Genomic DNA, 17,825 nt, shown 5'->3' with positions numbered 1-17,825 from the left:
AACTGAGCCACCCAGATGCCCCCAAACTTTCACATTTTAAATTATGATTCACCAGTACTACTTACAAGTCAGTGGTCAGCCAGATATCACAGATGTGACTATAATGAATGTCAAAAATTTCCTAGCCTCAGAACTATCCTAAGAAAAACCAATACCATTAAATTTAGATTTAATTTTCTTAGTTTCAATGGATTGCCAGTAACTATATCCAAACTTTTTTAAATATTTTTTTTTTCAATTTTTATTTATTTATGATAGTCACAGAGAGAGAGAGAGAGAGAGAGAGGCAGAGACACAGGCTGAGGGAGAAGCAGGCTCCATGCACCGGGAGCCCGATGTGGGACTCGATCCCAGGTCCCCAGGATCGCGCCCTGGGCCAAAGGCAGGCACCAAACCGCTGCGCCACCCAGGGATCCCTCCAAACTTTTTTAAAGGCTAATATTTGCTTAATAAAAAACTATACCTAGGGCACTTGGGTTAGTGAACACCTGCCTTCAGCTCAGGTCATGATCTCGGGGTCCGGGAGAGTGCCCTGCATCGGTGGGCTCCCTGCTCGGTGGGGGGTCTGCCGCTCCCTCTCCCCCTGCCCCTGCCTGTGTGCTCTCTTGCTTACTCATTAATAAACAAACAGATAAATAAATAAATATTGTTATCTCTTCAAACACAGAGATTAAAAACAAAATTATTTAGCATCCTGAGTCATTTGTGACTGGCAGCTTTCTCCCTTGTAACTCGAGTAGCACAAATCTGTAACACGGAGCATCAGAATGTTACTGAAGCAACATCTGAACATTTCTGACCCGATAATATTATAATCAGGCAAGCTCTCCACAGACGGAGGCATAGACTAATATTCATGCGGACACAAGAACTTACAGAACAAGAAGCTTCTAGAAAAAATGATCTGTCAAAACACCAGCCAGTGAAGACACAAACCAAAAGGTAGCAGTCAAGAATGGAAACCAGGGGTAGGGGAACGCCCGGGGGGGGCTCAGTGGTTTAGCACCTGCCTTCGGCTCAGAGCATGATCCTGGGGTCCTGGGATCGAGTCCCGCACCAGGCTCCCTGTAGGGAGCCTGCTTCTCCCTCTGCCTGTGTCTCTGCGCCTCCCCCCCGTGTCGCTCATGAATAAATTAATAAAATCTTTTAAAAAAAAAAAGAGAGAGAGAAACAAATAGACTTCCCACTGAACATGGAGCCCAACTTGAGGCTTGATGCCACTACCCTGTGATCATGACCTGAGCTGAAATCAAGAGTCACATGGTTAACTAAGCCATCTTTGTGCTCGGAGGTGAAGGCATTTCCAACAGAAACCATTCAAGAGAAGTCAACGTTATCCCATCAGTCCACTCTTCTTACTTCAGTTAATGATTTATTCACTATTTCCTCTGGCAACCAAACTGGAAAGGTAGCCCACAACAAATGGGAAAATTTAAACCAGAAGACAACCAAAAGTTAAACAAGTGCTACCCACTGTAAGGAAATGCAGTGGTTGTTACAGCTGCGGAGGACTCCCAGGGAGCACTGCACCCCCAGCAAGGAGAACTGTGCCCTGCTGCTTCACTGATCCCGGCTCCCTAACACACACTGCTTGGCATCCAAAGCGCCTGACACTTGGATGGGCGGAGGACGGCCACTGGAGACTGTCACAGCTCATGCATGACCCTCCAATCACACGCTATCAACATATTCTGTGTTTTTTTTCCAACTGGAATTTTAATTAAATTATCATGCAATATGGAACTATCTTTATAATATTTCCCATCAAAGAAAACAGAAACAAGATCCCTATTTTGATCATTTCTGCAATGCTAAGAGGAAAGTCCACTTACTGCATCAAATGCATACGTGTTCTTTTTTTTTAATATTTTATTTATTTATTTATGATAGACAGAGAAAGAGAGCGGCAGAGACACAGGCAGAGGGAGAAGCAGGCTCCATGCCGGGAGCCCGACACGGGACTCGATCCCAGGACTCCAGGATCAAAGGCAAAGGCAGGTGCCAAACCGCTGAGCCACCCAGGGATCCCCTGCATACGTGTTCTTAAAGAAGGGCCCTGGGCCAAAGGCAGGTGCCAAACCGCTGAGCCACCCAGGGATCCCCTGCATACGTGTTCTTAAAGAAGATGCCCTACTCACCCATTTCCCATTACTACGAATAATTACATACGATGGCACAAGCACAGGGCAACACCCCACCTAAAGGACAAAGACCATATATCCACGTGGCTCACGTGGCATTTATCATCCTCCATAATAACTTATTTGAAAATTATTTAGTGAGTCTCTCACATGCCAGGCATTGGGAGCACCGCACCACGATGAACAGGAGATAACAATCTGAGAGCAGGGACTGAGTCCAGGGAAGGAGGGCACCCAAAATCAGAATGAACGCGGTTCCCCAAGAAAGCCATTTTATGGCAACAGGCAACAGAAACACCTTGTTTATGTTTTAAGATTATTCTGGCTGCAGGGTATACAATTAATATGAAGAAAACCATGCCTAGGTACAAGCAAACCGCTGAAAACCAAAGATCAGGAGGAAATCTTGTAAACAGAAAACTGACATTATCACATAGGAACAATCATCTGAATTCCATGCTTCTCATCAGAAATCCTGGAAACCAGAAGGCACCGGAGCATATCTTTAAAGTGTTGAAATAAAAAACCCGTCAAACCAGAATTCTATTTGCAGCAAAAACATCCCTCAGAAACAAAGGTGAAATAAAGACCTTTTTAGAAAAACAGAGACTAAAAGAACCCATGACAAAGACCTAAATTACAGTAAATGAGGCTGGAGAGTTATTGAAGCTGAAGGGAACCAGTATCAGAGAGAAACCAGCATCTTCAGGAAGGAATCAAAGTCAAGGATAATTTTTTCCTTCTTGTTTTAAAAAAATACATAGAACTGAAAGCAAAAGTTATCAACATTGGCTTGTAGAGTTTAAAATGTAACACGAAACACACAGGACTCGCGTGCGCTGGAGGAACGGGGCAGGGAGGAGGTGCCTCCACTTCGGGGCCCCTCCTTGTGCACAAGTGAGAGACATCAGCTCCAAGAGTGAACACCACAAATGGCAGCAACAAGGACTGATCATTTCCGGTCTATTCCATATGGGCTACCACTCACCAAAACAAAAAGGGTGACCTACTGACACAAGCAATAAAATAGACACCCCTCTAACACATTACGGAGGACAAACAGGCTGGGCACAGAATGAGCCCATTTATTAGAAGATTAAGAACAGGACAAACAATCTATTGTGATATAAACCAGAAAGCTGCTCGTTTGAGGGTGGTGAGGGTAACTCTAACCTAATTGGGGTAGTGATTTCACAAATGCGTACATACACCAAAACTCACTGAAGTTTACTAAGATCTGTGTATTTAACTGTATGTCAATTTTACCTGCATTTAAAAGCAATCTCTTGTAATTAACGTTATTTGTTCTCAAAGCAAATTAGACACTATGAGAAGTTCAAACAGAATATAAAATTCTCCAATCACCTAGAACCAGCTGCTTATTTTTACGAACTCTCATCTGGACACAGCCACATCCATTTCTTTCTGTTACATCTATGGCTGCTGTCGACAGAGGCTGTTTAACCACAAAGCCTAAAAATACTGTCTGGCCCTTTAAGGAAAAAAGTAGTTGCCGTGAATATTACTCAAATTGGTATTTTATATTTTGAATCAGGAGATGAAACAGATGCTTTCTAAGCATAAAAACTATTGAATTTCCACACCACTTCACACACATTTCAAAAATTCACGCTCAATCGCCGAGCCACCCAGGCGTCCCAAAAATTCACGTTCTAATTAGAAACCATTGCTAGGCAGCATGCACCCCTGAAAGTTCCATGTTCAGTGGGAACACAGTCTTGTAACTAAAAGACAAACTATAAATGGAAGGACCTTATTCCAATCTTAGGATATGTGATATTGGGAAATCCATCAGGAAGCTATGGGCAAACAGAAAGGTTATGAAAGGCCATATGAAAGAAAACAGTTAAGGCGAGAAAGAAAGAAGTTTCATGGTTTTTTTTTAAACCCTAAATTCAACTTCTGAAAAAACTTGTTGTCGGGACTCCTGGGTAGCTCAGTGGTTGAGCACCTGCCTCTGGCCCAGGGCGTGACCCCAGGGTCCCGGGATCGAGTCCCACGTTGGGCTCCCTGCATGGAGCCTGCTTCTCCCTCTGCCCGTGTCTCTGCCTCTCTGTGTGTCTCTCATGAATAAATAAAATCTTAAAAAAAAAAAAAGAAAAAAGTTATTGTCTTAATACTTTATTGTCCGTATTTCCTATAATGAGCAGATATACTATAGTGATTAGAAGAAATAAACACTTCTCCGATACAGGAAAAGCAGATCACCTTACACACCTGACCCTACAACATACAAAGTGAAGAGAGCACTGCATTGTCCCTGGTGACGCTTCTCCGCCACTGTGAATTGCTGGTTTGCACGTGTCTTCTGCTCCCCTCGTATTTCCTTCCGTCTCCCCAGCATCTGGTGCCACAGGCAGGCAGCTCCAGGCTCGGCGGCAGGGGCAGATCCCACGAAAGTGCCACCAGCCATGAGATCCCGTGATATCCCAGCTGGGCTGATTCGGTGAGCAGTCTTCACGGGGTCTAGACCTTTAGATGTCTCTGCATGTCCTTGGGGTGATGATGTGGGAATTTACCACCTATCTCTGAAGCAGCCCTGCACCAGGTTGTTGTTCCTAAATCTATTCTTGGTAATTTCAAGGCAGTCCTGAGACCCGCGTTCAAGGTCTGGAGAGCAGCCACGCCTACCTGAACTACACTTGCCCTAATTGATGAACTGCCCTCAGAGGTCTGCTCCCGGGCTTCACTCCAGGAGGGATAAACCACAATCTCTGGGCTGGATCTTCTTTAGTAACACCGTGTCTTTAAAAACAAACAAAGGGCCACATTTTGCATCCTTGTAGTGCATCCTGGTTTGTGCTGCTGGAGCAACGCAAGGGCCGGGCAGACAAGAAGGCTCATACACACACAAGAACAGTGCGCTCTAAAATGGTCAGAGATCGCCAGGCACAAGAGGCAGAAATCTGCTAGGACGGAGAGTTTCCTGGAAGACACATGGTTTGCCCTCCTCTGTCCCTCTCACGACTGCGAGGGAGCTTCTGTGGTGCACACCTCTGTTCCCATCACCATTCCTCTCCAGTCCTTCTCTGATACCCCATGGGCTGCAGCAGCAAATTCTAGCTCCCTGGTCTGCCCCACTTCAAGGCCGTTTTGGACACAGGACCTGCCCACCACCAGCATCTTCCCACCACTGTGTCCACTGGGTCTTGGGGCCTGACTGCCCACCACTGGCTCTTAGGCAGACACAGTGCTGTCACACAGGAATACCTGGGCCCTCCTAAAACAATGCCCCAAGCCCTTCCATGCAGAGAGCTCCTACATGGATCCCTGAGCCCTGCAGAGACATCCCTGGCCACTGCTCCCAGCACACATGGCAGAGGCCCATCACGTCCCGTGGAGCTCTCCTGGGCCTTGAGCACATGTCTGAGTTGCTCATTTGTTCACTAATGTTTGAGAGCACCTGCTACATGCCATGCTCTATTCTCAAAGCTGGAGATTTATCAGTGAACCAAATAAACAAAAGAGCCAAAAATCTCCATACTCACAGGTCCCGTCTATGCTCCTCTGAATGCTTAGAGACCTTTAGGGAAAAGAGCCAACTACTTGGACTCCCGTATTCCCAGTTGTGGTCTCAGCACACAGCACACATTTTTTAAAAAGCTGCTGTTAGGGGAAAAACTGAAGTATGTGTCAACTTTGGAAGAACAGATTTGAAAACACCTTAAAAGGAAAGCTATTTTAGTTCTAATTATTTTTTTATGTAATATGTAATACACAGAATGAAATACATGGCGTGTGCTCACGCGTGCACACACACACACACACACACACACACACAATTTTAGGTAGGTTGCACACCCAGCGTGGAGCCAAGTGTGGGCCTGAACTCACGACCCTGAAATCAAGACCTGAGCTGATATCAAGAGTCAGAAGCTTAGCCAACTGAGCCACCCAGGCACCCGGGGAACATGTAAGTTATAACACATAGTGATAAACACCACCATCCCATCCTTCAAATTAAAAACTTGAAAATTACCAATAACCTTGAAGTTTTCCATGTTCTTCCCATCATACGTTACCCTGAATTAATGTTTACGACTCTCTTGCTTTAAAATATTACCTCATGTTTCTCCGTAAACATTATTTAAAATTTTGAATCTAAAAAATTGGTCTAACAGTATATGCAACCTTCTAGGACTTGCTTTCGAATCTCAGTATGTCTCTAAGACCCACCCACATCGCTAGATGTACCCATACTTCATTTCCAGCACTGGATAAATCCCAGTTTATAAACAGACCACAACTTATCAGTCCATTCTTCTATGGAAGGATGCTGAGGACATTCCCAGGATCTGCTATTACAATGCTGCTCTGGACATGGCTGAGCAATTCCTGGAGTGCAAATCTTTTTTATGCCAGTGACTGTCGGCTCAGACTCAGTGATACTTGCAGAACTTGCCAGCAAGTGCTCACAAACTGTTACAGCAACAGCAAATAAGCAGAGGAAAAGATACTCAACATCTTTATTCATTTGGGAAAAGCAAATTAAAATTAGTGAGGTATCAGGACACACTTATGAAAATGGCTAAAAAAATAAATAACCAGGCAACAGCAAGGGCTGATGAGGATAAACAATGACCAGAGCCCTCACACTCTGGTGGGATGCAAAATGCGGCAGCCACTCTGGAATAAGAGTTTGAAAGTTTCTTATAAAAAGGAACAAAGCACTCTGTACACAACGTGGATGACTCTCAACGACAGTATGCCAAGTGATAGAAGCCAGTCTCAAAGGTTACATGCTCTGATTCCTCAAAACAGGCTGGGAAGAATTTATTTTTTATTTTTATTTTTTAAAAATTTTTTAAAATTTTTATTTATTTATGATAGTCACAGAGAGAGAGAGAGAGAGAGAGGCAGAGACATAGGCAGAGGGAGAAGCAGGCTCCATGCACTGGGAGCCCGATGTGGGATTCGATCCCAGGTCTCCAGGATCGCGCCCTGGGCCAAAGGCAGGCACCAAACCGCTGCGCCACCCAGGGATCCCGAGTTTTTTTTTTTTAAATAGAGTTTTACTTATTTATTTGAGAGAGAGAGTGAGAGAGCGAGCACGGGAGCGAGCAAGCATGAATGGGGGTGGGAAGGCAGAGGGAGAGGGACAGGCAGACTCTGCAATGAGCAAGGAGCCCCACTCTGGGCTCGACCCTGAGATCATGACCTGAGCCAAAACGAAGAATCAGATGCTTAACAGACGGAGCCCCCCAGGCGCCCCAAGAGGATGCTGATGGAAGTACCCCATCTCCTGAGTATGGTGATGGTTATGCAAATCTCTAAGTATTAAACTCAGAGAAGCGTACATCCAAAAAAAACCCAACCAACCAACCAACCAACCAAACAAACCAGAGTCAAGTTTAATGTATGTTCATTAAAAAAAAAAAAGGAGAAAATAAAATCTGGGCTTGTATTTTATGTTTTGTTTGTCATATATTTTTCTAGTTAGTCATTTTCATTGTCGTTTACAAAAGTAGGGCAGACTGGAAATTAGAGAAAATGTGGTCCTTCATCACAACCATTTAGGAAGAATTGCTGCTGGGAGTACGTAAGAGTGGAACTCCAGGGTCCCAGAGAGCTGGCAGTGTCTACTGGGTGAGGGTGCCACCTGCCCCCCCGAGCATCGCGTGGCCCCACACCCTCCGGAAAGCAACGGGCCCCGCCAGGCTTCCGAGTCCGCATCATCTGCGGGCAGAAGGGCGCCTTGCTCCACCCGAGTCCTCATCCTGTGTGGACTGCTGCACACCTGCAGCCAGGGCACCGAACCTTTACTGCTTATGAACACAGCAAAAATCTTCTCCCAGTTCATAGTTTATTTGTTATGATGATATCTTTTGATGAACACAAGTTCTTACATTTTTCTATTGTGATATAAAACATAAAACGTACCATCTTAACCATTTTTCAGCACACACTTCAGTACTGTTAACTCCATGCAGGCTATGGTGCAACAGATCTCACAAGTTCCTAATTTCATGTAACTGAATGTATCAAACTTTTGCAAACTGATGATCTGTTGGCTTCCCTTTTTTTTTTTTTTTTGCTTTTGTTCAAAAGTCCTTCTCCATCCCATCCCAAAGCCAAAAGTAAATTCTTCTGTATTTTCTTCTGAAGTTTTGTCATCAACAAAACTGCTGTAATCTGCTTCATCTAGAGTTAATATGGGCACAGCATGAGGCAAAGACCAGCTTCAATGGTCCTAGTGACACCAAGTGCCCCAAGCCCTAGAAGCCCTTGACCCTCGTAAATGGCCTGTCTTTCCCCAACACCTGCAGCGTGCCTGTAGCTTACTATAGAATTCTACACGTGGGGCAGCTCCGGTGGCTCAGCGGTTCAGCGTCGCCTTCAGCCCAGGGTGTGATCCTGGAGACCTGGGATCAAGTCCCGCATCGGGCTCCCTGCATGGAGCCTGTTTCTCCCTCTGCCTGTCTCTGCCTCTCTCTCTCTCTCTCTCTCATGAATAAATAAATAAAATCTTTAAAAAATAAAAAAATTCCACATGTGAGGTCTATTGGGGGGGTTCCCTATTTTGTTCCATTCTCAGCATACTTTATTTAAAAAATCTCTGAAATTATCTGAGGCAGTCTCACCTACAAGCTGTAATTCTTTGGTATTCCACACACATCATTAGATAAATGCTACTGAAAAACAATTGTGTTTTAATACAAGCATGTGGTACAAAGACAAGGAGGTCTTTTTTTTTTTTCTTTCAAGGAGGTCTTTAAAAGCAATTGCAAGGTAAGTCCTGTGAGCTCATCTCCTCAGTGTGCAGAGGTTTGTTCCATGGTCCCCCAAGCCCAGGCTTTACGGCCTGAAAACTAGGTACTGTCATTCAGCAATGAAGACAGGAAGCAGTGTGAAGGCCATGCCAAGGGCTTTTTCTCACTGTCTCTGGAGATCTTCCTCCAAGATGCAGTGGCCTCTACAGCTGTCATCCAGCACTCTCCAGCCTCTCTATCCACTGTGGGTCAAACCAGGATCGTGGCTGGACATGTAGCCCCAGGAGCCACTGTCTGGCCAGGGCCAGGAGGACAAAGTGCCCAAATGGAAGTTCAGGACACAAAGATAATACACCATATGATGGGAATTTGAAAAAATAGAAGCCAAGAATAAGCTTAAGGGAGAGGGAGGATGGGGATCCCTGGGTGGCTCAGCGGTTCAGCGCCTGCCTTTGGCCCAGGGCGTGATCCTGGAGTCCTGGGATCGAGTCCTGAGTTGGGCTCCCGGCATGGAGTCTGCTTCTCCCTCTGCCTGTGTCTCTGCCTCTCTCTCTCTTGCTCTATGTCTATCATGAATAAATAAATAAATAAAAACATTAAATAGAGAAAGAAAGAAGAAAGAAAGAAAGAAAGAAAGAAAGAAAGAAAGAAAGAAAGAAAGAAGAAAACATTAAAAGGAAGGAGGAAGAGGGAGGAAGAGGGAGGAAGAGGGAGGAGGAGGGAGGAGGAGGAGGAGGAGGAGGCAGCAGTGGTGGCAGCAGAGGGCTGCTTAGAGCCCAGAGGCAGGAGGGCATTAGTTTGGAAAGAAAATATAATCAGTCAACAGGACCCAGGCTTTACAATAAACATTGCTTTCACAAGTGGAAATAATGTAACTATTTTATGGATGTTCAAAGATAAACTTACAGACAAGCAACTTTATGGTCACAAAACACAAAGTATATTTCTCTGCTGTGACAGCATAAAGCTCAAAGGACAGACGATAGAAGTTGGAGAAAAACAAGAAAGGGAGGAAGAGCAGCGCTGACACCATGACATCAGGGAGATGAGACAACACGGGCCATGCTGGAGCAGGACAAGGTCCCCACAGTAAGCACACGAGCACTACCCAGAAGGCGGTCACGCGGGGGCAGGAGGACAGAGGTGCTGCCACCGAAGGTACAGGGAATACGTCAAGCGACGAGTGGGGAAACCGCGGCGTGGCAGGGCACAGCGACAGTGATGGGCGACCACCAGCAAACACTTCTGGGGAGGAAGGGTGAAGTCTGGAAAGGGTACTGCTCCTTTGCCTTGGGCGCTCTAGACCTAACCCTATAGAAGACAATTTGCTGGGATCCCTGGGTGGCTCAGCGGTTTGGCGTCTGCCTTCGGCCCAGGGCGTGATCCTGGAGACCTGGGATCCAGTCCCACGTCGGGCTCTCCCCGCGTAGAGCCTACTTCTCCCTCTGCCTATGTCTCTGCCTCTCTGTGTCTGTCATGAATAAATAAATAAAATCTTAAAAAAAAAAAAAGACAATTTGCTAACGGGGTGCCTGGGGGGGCTCTGTCGGTGAAGCATCTGCCTTTGGATCAGGTCACGATCCCGGGGTCCTGGGATCCAGCGCCTCGGGCTCCCTGCTCAGTAGGGAGCCTGCTTCTCCCTCTCCTTGCTCATGCTCTCTGTCGCTATCTCTGTCATTACCTCTGTCTCTCTCAAATAAATAAATAAAATCTTTAAAAAAAAGAAAGAAAACTGCTAAAAATGAAAATACTAAAAAATGAAATACAATAGGGGCACTTGGGTGGGTGGCTCAGTTGGTTGAGCATCCAACTCTTGGTTTCGGCTCATGTCAGGACCTCAGGGTCGTGGGATAGAGCCCATGGAGTCTGCTTGTCCCTCTCCTGCCCCACACCTTCCGTAAGCTCTCTCTCAAATAGATACAATCTAAAAAAAAAAAAAAAAAAAAAAAAAAAAAGGAACTGTGTTAATACCTACTGCCAAAGAACATTGAAAAAGTATGTGTACGTGGAGCACCTGCCTCAGGCAGGGGAGGACCAGCACTACCACTGTTGAACACACTCAGAACCCAGTGAAGAAGCTCAGGAAGCCAATGGTCTGAATGTCTGACTCTGAATTTGTTATTTATTCTGAAAGGAAAAGATCAATATGCTGCAGAATAGAATTGGCACCAAATAACTCTATTTACATATTTAAGAAATTCTAAGCCAGAGTCAACACACGTGTAAGACATAAAACTGATGGCTGCCAAAACACAAGAACACACCTAGCTCCCTCAAGCCCTCTAAGTTACAGACTGAGCAGCTGCCCCAAGTCCTGGCAGGGTATTCAGTAAATGTTTGTTGAATTAATTTTATTTTATTTTTATTTTTTATTTCTTTAAAGATTTATTTATTTATTCATGAGACACACAGAGAAAGGCAGAGACACAGGCAGAAGGAGAAGCAGGCTTCCTGCAGGGAGCCCGATATGGGCCTGGATCCTGGATCCTGGGATCATGCCCTGAGCCGAAGACAGATGCTCAACTGCTGAGATACCCAGGTGCCCCTGTTGAATTAATTTTATCAATAATGATTATGTCCAAAAGCCAAATAAGGATTTTCTTTAGTTAACTGATGTTTAGGATACAATAATAAAAGGAAAAGGAAGTCAGAAGTTGAATAAAAACACAATAAATACATGTTTAGCTGTGAGATTAAAAAATAAATGAATGAATAAAAATTGAACATTCTCAAAAGTTTATTCCTCAGAAAGGAGGTTACCTATGGACCAATTTGGGAGAGAATCTGTCCTCTAACAAATGCCTACTAAAATAAATATATCCCCAAATCTAAACATGAAACTAGACAGTGGAAGACAAATTATTTGTCATAAAAGTAATGGGCATTAGGGATTTTTGGTTGTTGGTGTTTTAACCTCACAACACCTAAAATCTCAGGATATTAAAGTCACAGGTACTTTTCAACCTAGGTAAATACCAGGCTCTTTGCAGACTGGGTGTAAGGAATCCAGAGATAACTTTGTATCATGGCAGAAAGGGCAGAAAGTGATAGGCAAACAAGGGAATGTCTACCAGGAAGAATTTTCTAAAACCCTAAAGTCCATAAAATGTGATAGATGAGGCCCAATGTCTTCTGGGTCTCCAAGAGGAACACACCCCCAAACACACTGCTGGAAATGGCGTGACTTTCCTGGACTGTGATCCCTACAGATCCCTACAACTCAGTGTTAAAGTCCCCTGGGAGATAGCCAGCCTTTGATGAAGATGGACAAGGCTTCAGAGTGACCCTTTCCTGTAGCCATGGCCAGCATCAAACTATCCCAACAAATCTAGAACAAAACCAAGTATGACGCAGATAATTCAACTGTAAGAGGTGCCTGATGTCAAAGCAGTGTCAAAATACATACACACACCTCAAAACAGAAAGCTGGCGCAACTGAGGCTGTAATTTTACCAACATGGCAGCTACAATTTAGGGAGTGCTTACCATGTACAGGTATTTAGAGGCACACGTGCCCTGCACACCACAGAATGCCCCCTAAGAAGTCTGGTGGACAGGCACCTGGTCTAATGGGTGGTGGGAGGGCAGCTCTGAGGTCACCTGCCTGATCTGGAACTCGGCTCAGCTACTCATGGGTTCAGTAACCTGGGCAAGTTACTAACATCTCTACCTCCCCTCTGTCCAACGGGAATGGAAATATCTAGCTGGTATGTCTGTGACCTAGCTCCTGCTCAGTGCTTAGAACAGTGCCTTGTACACAATAAACCTTAGTTACGACTACTATGATCTCCAATCTACAGACGAGACGGAGGCTCAGAAACATGGAGTAATCTACATGAAGTCATTCTGCTGGGGACTGGTGGGGTTGCCATTCAAATCCAAGTCTGACCTACAGGCGCTGTAACACTTGATTCTCAGTGAACTGTTTTACAAATGGGACCAATCTACCTCTACCCAGAACACAAATAACTTACTTTCTTATGCATTAAGCCTCATCCGAATAAGGTACATTAAAACCCTTTACCGTATTTTAAAAATAAAAACAAACACATACATAGACTAAGTTTACAATGTTGTTGGGGTGCCTGGGTGGCTGTCAGTTGAGCATCTGGCTCCTGATTTCGGCTCAAGTCATGATCTCAGGGTCCTGAGATGGAGCCCTGCATCAGGCTCTGTGCTTGGCAGGGAGTCTGCTTGGGATTCTCTTCCTCTGCCCCCCATCCCATGCTCACTCTGGCTCTCTCTCTCTCCCTCTAAAATAAATAAAGAAATTTTTAAAAAAGAAAAGTTTACAATGCTAAATAAAAACAATGTTGGAAAAAAAAAAAAACAATGTTGGTTTTAGCTTCCATAACTCTCAGCTTGAACACTAATATTAGTATTTAAATTAAAATTAATTAAATTAAAATAAATCAAACATTAATATTAAAATTGCATACTTTTTAGATGTAAAAGTTTTTTTCTTTTTACATCTTAAACTTAAAAAAATCCACGTTATTAATTTGTCTTGTCATTTGCCTCTTAAAAAATATAGAAAACCTGTCTTCAAGGCTTTGGTGGGGTAGGGGCACCTAATTAGGTAAAGTTGTACTGAACTATTTGTTGATCTGCACCTGTGACCACCACCAAGGTGAGCTGTCCATCAGCTCGATGGTTATTCTAGGGTGAGGCCAGGACGAAGCCCACAGGCCCACTGCAGGGTGGAGCATATGGGCTGATACCCACTAATGCCTCACAACATGCTGTGACTCTGTGACCAGTTTAAAATATGCCATAAGTAAAAGGTACAAATTGCAGACACTTATGAAGGTCTGCGTATTTCTCCCAAACTACAGCAGGTTCAAGAGTATGCCCACACCATTAATACCTGTTTGCAATGCCATCCAATGGCCTGAGGACAGGATGATGTGAACAGCTGGCTGGACAGACTGACCTATACTGGCTGTCAAGACAGGGTCCCTCAGAGGATGTCACAGTTATCTTTTCCACGAGTAAATTTTTATGAAAGAAAAAGCAGAAGCAGATGAAACAAATGTGGGAGGACACACACCAGGAAGAAGGACATGTTGCTAACAATCAGTTAGGCTTACACAACCAGGCAGATGATGCAACAGAACAGCACCAACAGAAACAGCATTTTAAAAGGTGTAAATTCTGTAGGTTGTCATTCTAACATGTGATGGCATTATTTGTGCTTATTCTTCAATACCACACCTTTATACTAGAGAAAATATGTAACCGTCCGTTTCCTTATCTCTGAAATTGGATAATAGCTACCTTGCAAGGCTGTCCTGGGAATTATGGTTGATGTGCATTAAATAAACCAGCCTGTTCAGAAATAGTAGTTGGGGTCAATTCACAGGGTTTGCTATTAGAGGGTGGAGGAGAGGGATCCTCTAAGTGAATTCCATGAGAAAACATACCATTTCAAACAGTGTCAACATTGCTTGGACAGGTTAAGAAATACTTCATAGATAAATGTCATCCTTTAAGTGTAGACTTTCTAGTTTCATCTCAAAATAAAACTAGATCATTAGATTATACTAAAAATTCTGAACTTTAGATTTAGATGTGTGGAGCCTCATGATTCAAAGTACAAGATAAGTGCATCCAGCAAAAATCTTTACCCGGAACACAACTTCTTTTTAAGTTAAAAACAGATACTGGTTACATGTACTTTTAAAAGTTCTTTTATAACTAAATTCATTTTATTATTTTTTTTAAGATTTATTTATTACTTATGATAGACACACACAGAGAGAGAGAGAGAGAGAGAGAGAGAGAGAGAGAGAGGCAGAGACACAGGAGGAGGGAGGTGAGAAGCGGGACTTGATCCCAGGACCCCAGGACCACGCCCTGGGCCAAAGGCAGGTGCCAAACCGCCGAGCCACCCAGGGATCCCCTAAACTCATTTTATTTATAACTAAATTCTTAACAACATAATTTTTTTTTTTTGCAACTGGCGAAAAAAAAAAAAAAAAAAAAAAACAAAACCAAAAACAAAAACAAAAACCCTGAGATTTTATTATCAAACCCTACAGCAGAAGGTAAATGAGCACCATAATATAAAGTGTTAAAATCCCATGTGAAGAGGAAATGACACACACTGCCACGGAGAAGATAAACTTCATAATGCATGGCAAAAATTATAAAGTCTGTGCTCTTGACCTAAAAATTTTTCACTATTTATCTTAGAGAAACCCTCTCACAAAAGACACTCCAATTTAATAAGAAAAATTCAATGGGACTGCCTAGCTAAAAAATCAAACATTTGCTATGCTGCTTGCTAATCCCTTCCAATAATAGACAGGGAAACAAAATAGCCAGGCAGTGGCACAGGCTTGCTCTGCAGAGCCCAGGCACTCCCTCCCAGGGCCTGCAACTGAGCTGGGAAGTGCACCTCTGGTCTGCTCACCACCACTGCGCTGGGAGATCACGGTCTTGGGCTCCTAGCACCTGGATCCAGCCCCCAGCCCTTGAACCAACGCAAAGGGACAAGACTGGCAGAAAATCTGGGTTCTGTTGGTTTCACTACACCACATTTCTACTCCACTCAGTGACAAAAGCAGAGGTGCAAGCCGAGAGCGCTATCTAAGAAAGGGGCTGCCCCTCCCAGAGGGAGCCAGGGTGGGGCACAGCTGATAGGGGTGGCAAGTCAGCATTCCAATCCTCTGACTCCCAGGACTGCAACTTCACAACCAATTGGCACAGAATTCCTCAGAACATAGCAATGGAGACACCATAGGACCGAACATTTCATCTTGTAAACCACCATATTTGCTGGGGATACACATTCAATGTAGAAAAAATTTTTAAAATAATAAAATCAGCCCATGATGACAAATAAGGCTCATTCACACTTATCTATTCAAAGAATATTCACTGATTACTCATAATGTATCACAAAATTTAAAAATATTAGTTGGGTTTCTGCCACAAAACTAAGTTTTGAAAATCATTTATGTAGCTCCATGAACAAGATAGACTGATTTTGGAATGAAGTGAACTTTTAATATACACAGGTCAGTCCTTAAAGAGGAAACTGATTAAGGGGTGCTTGGTGGCTCATTCGGTTAAGTGTCCAACTCTTGGTTTCTGCTCAGGTCATGATCTTGGGATTGTGGGATGGGGCCCCCCATCGGGCTCCACAGTCAGCAGCGAGTCAGCAAGGACTCTCTCTCTCCCTCTGCCCCTCCCCTTCACACACTCTAAAAAATAAGTGGGAGGGTCTTTTTTTTTTTTAAGATTTATTTATTTATTTGAGGGGGGGGGAGAGAGAGAGAGAATGTGCAAAGTGGAGAGGCAGACGGAGACAGAAAATCTCCAACAGAGTCCCTGCTGGAAGAGGAGTCTGATGTGGAACTCCATCCCAGGACCCCAAGATCATGACCTGCGCCAAAATCAAGAGCTGGATGCCCAACCAACTGAGCTACCCAGGCGCCCCTAAATAGATGGGTCATAAAAAAAAAAAAAAAAAAGGAAACCAATTAGGATGGCATTTTCAGTGACATCCCACACCTGGTCTCACTACATACTACTTTCTTCAGAGAATGAGATGCTATACTCCATTTCTGCATTTTCAGTGTTAACTACCCATATGTACTCAAAACTAACACAAAGAATAATGAAAGACAAAATCTAAACTGAAGGTTGTTTGGTAATCTAATCCCTTAAATCTTCCTGAGCTACCGATAACAGACCAGCTGCTAATCCTCTTCGGAGGAGGTCACTATTTGAGAGCTGGCCCTGGCGTCAGGACAGTCAAAGTGTAATAGTTCCCTCTCTTAAATTAGGGGCAGCATTTTCATAAAATAGAACTGTTAACCATTTCCCAGCATCTCTGTCCCTTATATTTAGGGAGGAGCTGATGAGACACCTTTCCTTTGGGACACCTGCAGCAGAGATGCTCTTGATCTACCGACCCAATTGGTATCATAATAAGCCTCATGTGAGGAATACTGTAGTTTGCACTGCCATTCAGAGCACCCAGGGACTCAGGAGGGCACCACTGAGGGCTAGCAGCCTCCTCTCCACTTGACACCAGGCCCCAGAGGGCACAGGGGTCTGTCCCTTTACTGGAAAACTGGCTGCCCTCATTGGGTGAGGCACTGTCTGCCTATAGCATTATATACTCCAAAGCCTGTACAGGGGGCTTTAAAGGAGAGTTCAGGAATTTTTCAACGGTGATTATATCTGTGTATATCATGCTCATTTTGCTCCCTGACTTTATTTTTTTAAAAGATTATATTTATTTATTCATGAGAGATACAGAAAGAGAGAGAGGCAGAGACACAGGCAGAGAGAGAAGCAGGCTCCATGCAGGGAGCCCGATGCGGGACTCGATCCTGGGTCTCCAGGATCATGCCCTGGGCCGAAGGCAGGTGCTAAACCGCTGAGCCACCCGGGGATCCCCTTACTCTGACTTTAGAAGCAAACTCTCACCTTAGACAAAATTCTATCTTATCACAAGCCCCCAGTTCCACCGCAATTTAGTCATTCTCTCCTACCCCCCAGGATCAACGTGAGCATCTCATATTTAGCTTCTAAAGATGCACTGCCCAGTAGCCTGTTAGGGGACTCTGCATGGTGGTGTCGGGTAGGTGCTCAGCACAGGAACGGGTACAGAAGGCCTAAATTTTCAAGTTCCAGGTCAGAGACTGAGCAAGACACTGGTCTCCAGGGTAGCTCACAGCGGAGCACACTGCCACCTATCCCGTGCACGCCGGAAGGACTCAAGAACAGAAAAGGCTGAGACACAAGCAGCATCCTTTCGATTTCTATATCTCAATAGAACCATCCTTAGAAACAGAAGAAAATTCCCTCATTCTGAGGTATCAGGGGCATGAGGTAAGGGGTTCCAGAGTCCTTCAGCACAAAGCAGGACTCAGCCTGCTTCTGTCACAGCACCGCAGCAAGGAGTCTCTGGCTGAGGAATCAGGAACAGCTCACTTCA

At 44.4% G+C, this 17,825-nt stretch overlaps 1 protein-coding gene across 3 annotated transcripts in view; it reads right to left on the bottom strand.

Moving 5' to 3' along the window:
• The window catches only part of DNAJC5 (DnaJ heat shock protein family (Hsp40) member C5), a 33,953-nt gene that overhangs the window by 14,142 nt on the left and 1,986 nt on the right, over nt 1–17,825 (bottom strand). Inside the window, exon 1 of one of the 3 annotated variants that reach the window (XM_025470748.3) lies at nt 13,740–13,764. The exons of the other annotated variants lie outside the window; for them this stretch is intronic. The gene's annotated coding sequence lies outside the window, so the exon portion shown is untranslated. Of the gene's footprint in view, nt 1–13,739; nt 13,765–17,825 lie in introns of those variants that run through there. 3 annotated transcript variants of the gene reach the window in all.

Source organism: Canis lupus, chromosome 24 (assembly GCF_003254725.2).
Source record: "Canis lupus dingo isolate Sandy chromosome 24, ASM325472v2, whole genome shotgun sequence".
Classification (NCBI taxonomy): domain Eukaryota; kingdom Metazoa; phylum Chordata; class Mammalia; order Carnivora; family Canidae; genus Canis; species Canis lupus.
This window is presented reverse-complemented; position numbering and strand designations above follow the sequence as displayed.